At 44.0% G+C, this 12,500-nt stretch overlaps 1 protein-coding gene across 2 annotated transcripts in view; it reads left to right on the top strand.

The window, feature by feature from the left end:
• Positions 1-235: 235 nt before the first annotated feature.
• The window catches only part of LOC120543393, a 221,437-nt gene continuing 209,172 nt past the window's right edge, over positions 236-12,500 (top strand). For both annotated transcript variants that reach the window (XM_039776468.1, XM_039776461.1), the window contains exon 1: positions 236-542. The gene's annotated coding sequence lies outside the window, so the exon portion shown is untranslated. The remainder of the gene's footprint in view (positions 543-12,500) is intronic.

The following is a 12,500-nucleotide window of genomic DNA, read 5'->3' as shown; positions in this document are numbered from 1 at the left end:
GGCCAGTTAGCCTGATTGGTCCACACCACACTTGATAAGTCACCCACCTCCGCTGGCACGTCTCATAGGTTGGCATTTTCATCTGTGAAGGAAGCACAGGCCAAAGCTCTGGGCTGCCGGGACCTCCTTTTTTTTTTTTGTTTATTACACACAGCTAATCTGAAGGGGGAGCCCCCCGGAGGCATGAAGGTAGGAGGAGCAGTGAATTAATAATTGTGGCTTGTCCGTGCCCACCGCTGCCAAGGTGCACTCGTGTTCTTTAGCTTATGTTACTGTACAGCCATCAGATTAGCTCTGCATTATATGGGATTATTCTGAAGTTTTCCCAACGGGATGGACCTTTATTATGTCACCGGGGTAATCGTGGTGGCATTTGAAGGCTCAAGTCACACATGAAGAGGACGTGCCGTCACCTCCTAAGCTACTGGATGGCCTGGCTAGGCGGCCGAAGGGGGATTCACCTCTCAACACCAGTTCACTCTGCCCTTTCAACAAATGATTAACGCAGTGAGCCGAGTCGGGATGTTTTTCATGGAAAGCAGGTGGGAGAAGGTTTTGTTGTTTGCACAGCACATGCAAATGTTGATGTAATTAATAAGAGAAGGGAGTCATGGGGGGTATTGGGGGGGCACTGCAGTGGGTTTTCTATATGCTGGGAGACTGTAAAAAAAACCAAAAAAGGTGATCAGGCCGATCCGAGTAACTCCAGGCCAGCAAATGTTAAGCAAAAGATGGAGCAGCGGAACAGATGAGTGAGTGAGGAGTCAGCCGGGGATCAGACAAGGAAGGTCGGGTTTCACTGATATGCTGGACTTCTAGGAGGAATCAGAAAAAAAAAACATATGATGGGAGAGGGGCGGATGAGATCATCGATCGGGATTTTGAGGGGGCTTGGGTGTCAAACCGGAGAAGTGGGAATTCAGGGCACAATGTGTAGATGGGTAGTAAGCTCGGCTCGTGCTGTGGAGAACATTGCCAGCAATGGGTGAGGTTAGAAGTGGCGTCCAGCAGGGGTCAGTCGGCACGGGGGCAATGGATTCAGGAAGTGTTCAGACCCCTTGACGTTCCTATTCAGCCCATCCATCCGATTCACCTCAGTGGTCCAAACTAACGTCAAGTCGAGATTTGAAGGTCCCTACAACTCCTACTTGGTCATTTATTCCACGTCTTTGGTCTTTTTTGTGTCATGAACAACAAGTTTCCAAGTTGTTGCAGAATTTATTCTAAAATGGGGGTCCAGTCCGCTAATAACTTTCTTAGTTTGGAACTCTTCTCTCATGTCGGCCCTTGTGATGTCCGGGTTGGCTGTAACCGTCACCATTCCCTTGAACCCGGGATATCGATAGTCATAAATCAAGGATGGACTGACAAAGGAGGACCCCCTAACAGCAAGAGATGGTGTGTGGAGGCGCTCAGTGCTTTTTACTCACCGTGTTCAAACAACACATGGAGTGCAGTGCAGTCATCCCTCACTAAGTGAGTTCATAACTAATCCAGAACAGAAAAACAGCAACAGAGTTCAGAGGAGCTCAAAATGAATAAATAATGCAACGACAGGTTAAAAAAACAAAAATCCAAGCAGAAACCAGGATCTGCTGTCTAAAGACCCCTCATGAGCCTCTGAGCCTCCTGCTAGAAGTGGCACATCCTCAGGTTACCATCTTCTCCTCCGACTGGCACAGACCTCCCACCCCTTTAAGAATCCAGCTTGTGGTCCCACCGTTATCCTCTGGTCTTCAGCAGGGAACTCCCATGATCCCGTGCTCCCCCCACCCCCACCACCATCCCTTGGACTTCAGCAGGGAACTCCCATGATCCTCTGCTACATCCCCCCACCGCCATCCCTTGGACTTCAGCAGGGAATTCCCATGATCCCCTGCTCCCTCCGCATCACTATATCACTATCCCTTGAATTTCTAGTTCTCCTTAACTTTTAATACAGTTAACCAGGACATTTTACTGTCCCGACTCTCAGCTATTGGTATCTCTGGTTCTGCTCTTTCTTGGTTCACATCACACCTCAGTGATCACCAGTGTCAGGACTTCATTAGGGAACACAAATCTGCCGCTGCTTCACTCACACAAGGTGTCCCTCAAGGGTCAGTTCTCGGTCCAAATCTCTTTAACATGTCTATGTCCCCATTAGGTGAGATTTTTCATCGGTTTGGTCTCAGCTTCCACTGCTATGTCGATGACACACAACTCTATAGAAGTGTTGATGTATCTGCAATGTCTTCACCTGTTGCACTGACTGACTGCATTCAGGAAATCAATCATTGGATGACAGATCAGTTTTTTACAACTCAATCCTGATAAAACAGAAATCTTATTAGTTGGTACCAAATTTGTCCTCTCTACCCTTCGTGGGCTAAATATTGACGTTGATGGGATCCTGGTGGAACCCTCAGCATCAGTCCATAGTTTGGGTGTCATCTTTAATCAGCTCCTTACTGTCCAACCACACATTAGCTCAACAGTACAGACGGCTTTTTTTCATCTTTGCCACTTTGTCATCTGCATTCTGTCCTCAGTGTGATGGACCCTGAAACACCGATTCACGCTTTCATCATCACTACCCATCTGGACGATTAAAATACATTGTTTCATTGCCTCCTGACTAAATATATCAATAGATTACGGTATGTTCAGAATTCTGCTGCTCCTCTACTTACACACCCTAAAAAATCTGCTCCAATCACTCCTGTCCTATATGATTTGCATTGGTTACCAGTCTTTTCAAGAATCAAATATCAAATTACTCTTCTCACCTTTAAAGCCCTTCGTGGTTTAGCCCCCCATTATCTGTCTGAGCTGCTGCCTCCTCACACTCCTGCCTGTGCATTAAGATCATAGGACCCTCACTCACTCACTGAACTCAAATACAGCTTAGTAACTATGGGGGGCAGAGCTTTCAGTGTGAAGGCTCCTAAAATTTGGAATGCTCTTCCTCTCAGCCTTCGCGAGGAAAAATCTATTATTCATTTCAAACGCCTGTTAAAAACACATTTCTTCAATGAATATTATTCATTTTCTTGTATGTGATTTCTATTGTTTTGTTAATGTGTTTATTAAGTTGTAACGTGTCCTTGAGTGTATGAAAGGTGCTACATAAAACGTATTATTATTATTATTATTATTATTTTATGATGATGTCTAATATGATTGAAGTAATAAGGTAGATTTCTTTGAGTTGCTGGTGCAGCCGGAGGTTTGCCATACGCTCTGTGCTATGAGGTTTATTAAGGCTGAGGGTGTGAGCTCCACCCAATAGTAGGGAACAGGACGTCAAGTAAGGCATTCTTGGCTGATAAATGGCCGATAGTCAACAATGTTGAGTCTTTGTGTGTTTAAATGTATTCTTGGAGACTAAAAGTAATATTTAGGTCTGAGATATCATTAAAACATTGCATGTTGTTCGTGCCGGTGATAAGTAAGTGTCTTGAAGTGCTGAGCAAGTGACAGGCTGTGATTATTCCTATGGCACTTGTGTGGTTTTAAGTGGACAAGGTTAACCAGCAGTGTGTGTGTCATTCATAGGGGCACTGTTGTGGTTTGGGTCTGTGTGTGTATGTGTGTGTATCTATGAATATGTGTGTTAATCTTAAGGTGTGACAGTAGACCAACACGGTAAAGAACCTGATGCGTACACTTAACCCTAGGTAAAGGGAAAATGGAGGGAAACACCACCATAATGCAGTCTTGCATGATGAAACATCAAGACAAGTTCAACGGCGTGTCATACGTAGGGATTTTCTTGGTTGGCGCCGGGGGTCAAAGCCTGAAGTGATTACAAAGCATTCAGAAGTCATTCTTATGAGCACAATGCAGTATACGAGGGTCATTCAGCTCTAATGGCGGCAGCTCTGATGATGAGCCACACTTTCTTTGTGATGTATCTGTCACTTTTCCTGTGACAGAATAATGAAACCAAAGTGTCTTCACACGCCCAGCCTGTTGATGCAGAGTATAAATTATTTAATATTTGCCAGTAGCTGACTTTGCTTGGCAGGTGTGAGGCGGTGCATTTTATAATGATGATGATGATGGGAGAGCCTGTTCAGAAGTGTGGAGGCGACTGCCCGAGGGTCTGTTTGAAACCTTTTATAATTTCAATTGTCTATCGCACATGTGCAGTCAGAGGGAAGAGAGAAGAGCAACACGTGACAGGAGACACGTCCTTGTCATATGAATTTATTGTCCGTTATTTTCCTTGTTTGGACACACTTTTTTAAAATTTTTGACCACACATTAAACTGCAAAAAATAAAAGTTGAATGAGTCCTAAAAGTCACCCCATAGTCATGATATTTTTTTGGGTAAGAGACGGACATTTGCAGATGCAGGCCTGATGATGCAGGAATCCAGCTATGTGTGTTAGCGCCAGCCTACTTATTCACTCAAGTGGCACGAATCGCTCCCAGTTGACACCTGTGAAGCAAACTCACGTCTCTGCCACCCTACCTGAGAACCAAAACATGACCTTCAAGGCCAGTTGAGGCAAACGAGATCCCCTTCGATTTATTTTGCCAGTGATGGTGGCTTCTTCTATAACAAGCAATGAACACTGCTAGATGGTACTTTAGTGAAGGCCATGACGGTGGTGGGTCCCAGCACAAATGGGCACTCTTTAATATATGTCACTGAGATAAAATCGCAAACTGCCCAGAAAGAGTTGGTCAGGCTGCCGTGACTGGTGGGTTACATCTGAGCAAACTTCCTTTTGTTGTGAGAATAGGTGGGTGACGCTGTTCCGTTTGTGTGATTTGCACGCTGGTTGCAAATTTCCCTGAAAGCTGATGTCACATGACATGATGATGGGGATGATGATGATGACGATGTCAAGTGATGTGACTAAAAATCACAGGGTATGTCAAATTACATGACTCTGTGTTGACGTTCCAGCCCAGTCTCACATTTTCAAGTATCGCAAACTCACCGGCTTTTATCACAGCCAATAGCGTGCTGTCTATTAGAACTAGAATGGTGCCCGTGCATGGGGCTTAAAGGTACAGCGAGTTCAGAAATTGGATGTTTTATCTTTTTTTCCATTCTGGTGCGGTCTATAAAACACGTGACATCAGACAGATGAGAGTCTCTTATGTTTGTGACGTCCCCTGTGTTCCTTATTCTTTGTCACTGTGTCATACATGTTACTAGGGCTGGAGTCTGACTCATTTTCAGCCCGGGAGTTTCAATGCTGAGACCGGCCAACTATATACAGTATACACCCACATATTATTTTTAAAACTCACAGCTCACCCTTTCTTTCCCATGAGTGGCTGCATATTCACTTCAAGCTCTCGTCCTCTAGCCAAGGTCTGGGAGCCTGAGGGTTCTGTGCAGTAACTTAGCTGTTCCTAGGACTGCGCCCTTCTGGACAGAGATCGCTGAGGTTGTTCATACACACATATATATATACTCAGCAAAAAAAGAAACGTCCTCTGACTTTCAACTGTTTTTACTTTCAGTAAACTTAATGTGTAAATATTTGTATGAACACTAAAAGAGTCAACACCATAAGACATCAACTAAAAATGTTTCACAATGTGTCCCTGAATGAAGGGAGGCTCAAATTCAAAAGTACCAGTCAGTCTCTGGTGTGGCCACCAGCTGCTTGAAGTACTGCAGTGCATCTCCTCCTCATGGACTGGACCAGATTTGTCAGTTCTTGCTGTGAGATGTTACCCCACTCTTCCACCAAGGCACCTGCAAGTTCCTGGACATTTCAGGGGGGAATGGCCCTAGCCCTCACCCTGCGATCCAACAGGTCCCAGACGTGCTCAATTCCTTCGACGATAAACACAAATCCGTCCATCACCCCTGGTGAGACAAAACCGTGACTCATCAGTGAAGAGCACTTTTTGCCATTCCTGTCTGGTCCAGCGAAGGTGGGTTTGTGCCCATAGGCGGCGTCGTTGCTGGTGATGTCTGGTAAGGACCTGCCTTACAACAGGCCTACAATCCCTCAGTCCAGCCTCTCTCAGCATATTGCGGACAGTCTGAGCACTGATGGAGGGATTGTGTGTTCCTGGTGTGACTCGGCAGTTGTTGTGGCCATCCTGTACCTGTCACGCAGGTGTGATATTCGGATGTGCCGATCCTGTGCAGGTGTTGTTACACGTGGTCTTCCACTGCGAGGATGATCAGCTGTCCTTCCTGTCTCCCTGTAGCGCTGTCTTAGGCGTCTCACAGTGCGGACATGGCAATTTATTCAGCAGTCCTCATGCCTCCCTGCAGCAGGCCTAATGCACGCTTCACGCAGATGAGCAGGGACCCTGGGCATCTTTCACAGTCGGTAGACAAGTCTCTTTAGTGTCCTGCGTTTTTAGAACTGTGACCTTAAATGTCTACTTTCTGTAAGCTGTTAAGGTCTTCACGACCATTCCACAGGTGCATGTTAATTAATTGATTGTGGTTAATTGAACATGCATGGAAAACAAACCCTTTACAATGAAGATCTGTCAAGTTATTTGGATTTTTAAAACCTTATTGTTGAAATACACAGTCCTGAAAAAGGGACGTTTCTTTTTTTGCTGAGTATATATATATATATTTATATATATATATATATATATATATATATATATATATAATAAAAGGCAAAGCCCTCACTGACCCACTGACTGACTCACTAATCACTAATTCTCCAACTTCCCGTGTAGGAAGAAAGCTGAAATTTGACAGACTTATTCCTTACAGCTTACTTACAAAAACAGGTTTCATTTCGAAATTCTACACGTAACGGTCATAACGGTCGATAACGGTCGACAACATCCGCCATGTTGAACTTTCTTATTTATGGCCCCATCTTCATGAAATTTGGTAGGTGGCTTCCCTGCGCTAACCAAAACCGATTTACGTACTTATTTCGGTGGTATGACGTCACTGTTGGCCGCCATATTGAATTTTCCAAAGTCACTAATTCTCCTACTTCCCGTGTAGGTAGAAGGCTGAAATTTGGCAGGCTCATTCCTTACAGCTTACTTACAAAAGTTAAGCAGGTTTCATTTCGAAATTCTATGCGTAACGGTCATAACGATCAACAACGTCCGCCATATTGAACTTTCTTATTCATGGCCCCATCTTCACGAAATTTGGTAGGCGGCTTCCCTGCACTAACCAAAACCAATGTACGTACTTATTTTGGTGGTATGATGCCACTGTCGGCCGCCATATCGAACTTTTCAACAGTCTTTGTTACTTATGGGCCCATCTTCAAGAAATTTGGTACACGGGTTCCCAACGCTAACTGAATCCTACTTACGTACATATATACGTCCATAGCCTGCAGCTCGGTCACCATGTGAGGCGCGTGGGTCCCCATCCCAACGCCTCCCACGCTTGTTGGCTGCCTGCCTATATAAGGCCGTCCGTCGCTCCAGTCTCTACATTCGCTTCCTTGCTTCGCCACGGATTCAAGTCTCTACTGATAACTTCAGCCTTTTTATTTAATCCACGGCTTCTCCGCTGTTTTATTGTTCATCTATTATGATTATAGTTATTGTGTAGGTATTTTAGACTTACTTTACGTTGTTCAGGTACCCATTTCCTTTATCGTTCCAACCGTACCCCCATTAACATGTCTATCGAGGTGATCACCATCGATCAAAGAACTGTCACTTACTGAGTGGTTTCCATGCCCGGAGATGGCACCTGCCTTTTCCATTCTCTTTGTTACATATTGCACGGCCATATCAGGCTCACTCTTGATATCCATTGTGTCTTCTGTATTGAATGACTGGCACAGGTTCAAGGTGTGGACTGATGACGTACAGGAGATAATTAGACTACACAGGAGCACTAGAAGAGTCAAATGCTTAAGCCCTTCACCTATGGATCTGCATGTGAGTTGATGGCTGCCGCTGAATTGTTCGGTTGTCGCTTTCAAGTTTACCGCAATGGCCAAACATTTTACACCTTTGGACAACCGCCAATGCCTCTTCAACATCTTAGATTGACAGGTGACGATTTGAGTAGTGGACACATTGATGTTTATGAATGTTTAAACTCACAAAAGCTGGATGTGAAGTTATCGATGAAGCCAGTTGTATACTTACAACACTTGACAGATGCCGAATGTCACTTCAACACAAGTCCTACAAATACTGTTGTCATTGAAACAAACCATGAAACTCAAACCGATTACGACAGCAGCAATCCAAGCTGTGAGATTTGAGACAAGATTACTGTTCACGTGGCCGACTGTACGTTAAATGCTCAAGAGTCAGCTCAGCGCACAGCTTGGTCATGTTACAACTGAAGGGCCGAATTCACAACGTGGTATACAAAGAGATCCTTAACGAATAATTATTGGCATATTTTCCCTCAGTTTAAAAAGGATTAATTTTCTTCTTAATAAAAATTTTAATGCAGTACTTCAGCGCTGTGCAGCGCGGGTATTTTGCTAGTCTATCCCTACTATTATCCTAGCATTTCCACCCATCTGTTATCTTGGGCGGGTCGGTGCCGACCCGTGTCCTAAATCAGCCTCCCTCAACCCTCAAACATTTTTTTATCATCCAGTGTGTTTCCTTACCTCTTGGTTACCTTGTTAGGCTTCCTTATCCATGAAAAGATTTAAAAATTTGGTTTTAAAATTTTTGGTGTGGCCCTCTGAAGATGAGACGTATGATGTCAATTAAACGGCCCAGTCCAAAAAAATTGGTAAAATAAACCTCAGGAGAATTATACAAATAAATCAAAGGTTTATATGTTACCTGACTATTACTGAGGGTATTAGAACACAACTGTAAAAAAAAATTACAATTTTTTATTTTAATAATATTACTATCAATATCAATATTATTAATATTAGTAACATCTGTGGTGTTAGGGTCGGTTTTGACCCATATATATTTACTTCAAGAAGAAGGCAAAAAAAGTATTTTTTTTTCCAAAAGTTGAACTTTAATTCAATTACAAAGACAAAGCCAAACAAGTAAGACAAAATAAAATACAAAATAAATTACAAAATGTAGATCAAACAAACAATCAAACCAATAGAATTAGTAGTACGGTGGTAGGGTGGTAGCTCTCCAGGAGCAGGATTGCTACTGTATGTTTACACTATGTGCAAGTAGGACAGTAAGTGACATTTTTAGTGTGCTCTTTGCAAATATATTTCTTGCATTTGGCACACATGGAATTGGTTTTCTGTCCTTGCTGCTTGGGCAGACCTGACAGCGCTTTCTTTTGGAATCCGGCAGCCTCTCTGGGTCTGGGTCTGTGGCTGTGGCAGGGCTGGATAAAGGGAAGGATGCTGGTGCTGAAGCTCTTCGTCTTCCTGCTGACCACTCCTGGATTGAACATCAAGGCAGGCGCTGCACCCATCTCTCCCAGACATCCCTTATGGGAGCAAGCTTGTCACGTCTTGCTCTCATGTCTCGGTTGTCAAACCTGAGGATTCTCGAGATCATGTGGAAGCTCTTCAGTGACATCGTGGCCCGAAAAATATTTCTGCCTGTTGCTGTGTCCCAGAGACTGGCTGTGGCCTCATTGCTGGATCGGTATACTCCAGCAAGAAGAAGAATTCCAATATAAGCATCCAGGAATTCTTCATCAAAGTCAATCCATGTGTCTCCGTAGACTTTTTGTCCTTCTAGGTTTGTCATGTCAAGTATTATTTTTTCAGCGATGATGGCATGAACTGTTCAAAACTTGTTTTGATGTCACTTATCCTTGTTATGGCAAACCTTGTGACCCCAGGAGTCATTCTGATGATATTTTCAGCAGCTGCCCTGCCAGTTGTCCTGCGAGTCTCGTCAGGTGGTATTAACCTGCAGGAGATTCTGCCATTCTTGGACTGTAGTACTTCAGCTGGTGGGGAAACTGCTTCAGAGGTGATCTCCTCCTCAGACTCTGTGTCTGTGTCTTCTGACTGACACTCCACAATGTCTTCCTCCTCTGAGTCCACCTCATCAGTGTCGCTGTGCCACTCTGTAACTTGTCCTTCAGCTAGGATATGATCCAGAGCTTGGAGTGCTGTGAATCTGGCCATTTTTACCTCTGCAAATTAGATGCTTTCTCTCCAGTCACAATCACCAAACTGAACTGGTCTGGGTCTGTTTTGTCTGGGCTGTCTCTGTTTTTTTACTCGGGGGAGGTGTGAAGAGATAAGCCCCTGACTACAGCTCGGGGGATGGGAGAGGCCTGCTACCTGACAGAGTTGTGTGGGGGTGTGGGGGGCAGAGTGAGCTGAGAGTGTGTTTATACTGGAACTTAAGTTTGGCCAGGATTTATTGTTTTATGATCTCTTATTGTACCCTGGGTCGTGGCCGACCAGTAAGACCACAGGCAGTGAATTTCTGATTAGAGAAATAATTTTCCTTTTTTTTTTTTTTTTTGTTTAAATGGAAGTTTCAGAAAAATAGAAAAAGCCTTGATGCAGTAAACAAAATGTATGTGGTACTTTTATGCATTTAAAACTTGAAAACGGCTCGGTACCGACCCTAGGGTAATAGTAGGGCTATACTAATAAAAGGCAAAGCCCTCACAGACTGACTGACTGACTCATCACTAATTCTCCAACTTCCTGTGTAGGTAGAAAGCTGAAACTTGGCAGCTCATTCCTTACAGCTTAAAAGTTGGGCAGGTTTCATTTCAAAATTCTACGCCTAATGGTTATAACTGGAACCTATTTTTCTCCATATACTGTAATGGAGTTGAGCTCAATGGCCGTGGGGGCGGAGTTTCGTGTGACATCATCACGCCTCCCACGTAATCACGTGAACTGACTGTCAACGCAGTGCATAGAAAACAAGGAAGAGCTCCAAAAAGCGCTGAAGAAAACTTGCATTATATAATTGAGAAGGCAGCGAAACAATAAGAAGCGAGCGAGTGACACATACAAGCATATTCATGAGTGCTGCTACCTCGGAAACAAAGCACGGTGTAAACCGTAAGTTTAAATTAAGTTCATAGACAGGCTGCCGCTGGCGTTTGACATGCCCACGGGTAATGCGGGATACAAGTTTAATGAGAGGACGCAGGATATAAACAAGAGTTTTGATCACTTTGTAACTAAGTTAAAATTGTAGGTGAAGGGGTGTGCTTATGCAAATTCCGAGAGACTGTGTTTGTGGGGGATTGACAGTTAAGGCGGATGGGAGAGTCACGTCATCATCTCCCCTCCCATTCACCTCATTTCGCTCTGAGCTGAGCTCCACAGCTAACATGGAAGTGACTTTGTGACGCTGCCACCAAATACTCACAGAAAAATCAACAAGTTAATACACACGCTGCCTGTCTCTAGAGTTTCTCCACACTGAATCCTCTAGGCACTACTTACAAAAGGTTACATTGACAATCGTGTTACGTTATTTTTAAAATGTTTCCTTTCCTTAGCACAAGCACAGATGAGAAGCTTTGATGCATGTGCTCCATAACGCGTTAAAAAATAATGAATTTAATCACACTTTGCATTACAAGCAAAGGGGAGCTTTTGTCAATGCATGATTTCCTGGTACACCGATTACATTGATGCACACATCAGAGCTACAAAAATGTAACAGTCAGAAGAAAGCGCGTTGCTAGGACTGATCGGAGGAAAATTTCATTTCAAAAGACTACCCGATGGAAGTCTTGATAAAAGCGTGGTTTTGTGCATATATATATGTGTGTATATCCATCCATCCATTTTCAAACCCGCTGAATCTGAATACAGGGTCACGGGGGTCTGCTGGAGCCAATCCCAGCCAATACAGGGCACAAGGCAGGAACCAATCCAGGGCAGGGTGCCAACCCACCGCAGGACACACACAAACACACCCACACACCAAGCACACACTAGGGCCAATTTAGAATCACCAATCCACCTAACCTGCATGTCTTTGGACTGTGGGAGGAAACCGGAGCGCCCGGAGGAAATCCACACAGACAACATGCAAACTCCACGCACGGAGGACCCGGGTCTCCTAACTGCGAGGCAGCAGCGCTACCACTGCGCCACCGTGCTGCCCTATATATGTATATATATATATACAGTGGGATGCAAAAGTTTGGGCAACCTTGTTAATAGTCATTATTTTCCTGTCTAAATCGTTGGTTGTTGCGATAAAAAAATGTCAGTTAAATCTATCATAGAGGAGACACACACAGTGATATTTGAGAAGTGAAATGAAGTTTCTTGGATTTACAGAAAGTGTGTAATAATTGTTCAAACAAAATCAGGCAGGTGCATAAATTTGGGCACCACAAAAAAGACATGAAATCAATATTTAGTTGATCCGCCTTTTGCAGAAATTCCAGCCTCTAAACGCTTCCTGTAGGTTCCAATGAGAGTCTGGATTGTGGTTGAAGGTATTTTGGACCATTCCTCTTTACAAAACATCTCGAGTTCATTCAGGTTTGATGGCTTCCGAGCATGGACAGCTCTCTTTAACTCACACCACAGATTTTCAATTCTATTCAGGTCTGGGGACTGAGATGGCCATTCCAGAACGTTGTACTTGTTCCTCTGCATGAATGCCTTAGTGGATTTTGAGCAGTGTTTCGGTCGTTGTC

This window comes from Polypterus senegalus, chromosome 13 (genome assembly GCF_016835505.1).
Source record: "Polypterus senegalus isolate Bchr_013 chromosome 13, ASM1683550v1, whole genome shotgun sequence".
Taxonomy (NCBI): domain Eukaryota; kingdom Metazoa; phylum Chordata; class Cladistia; order Polypteriformes; family Polypteridae; genus Polypterus; species Polypterus senegalus.
This window is presented reverse-complemented; position numbering and strand designations above follow the sequence as displayed.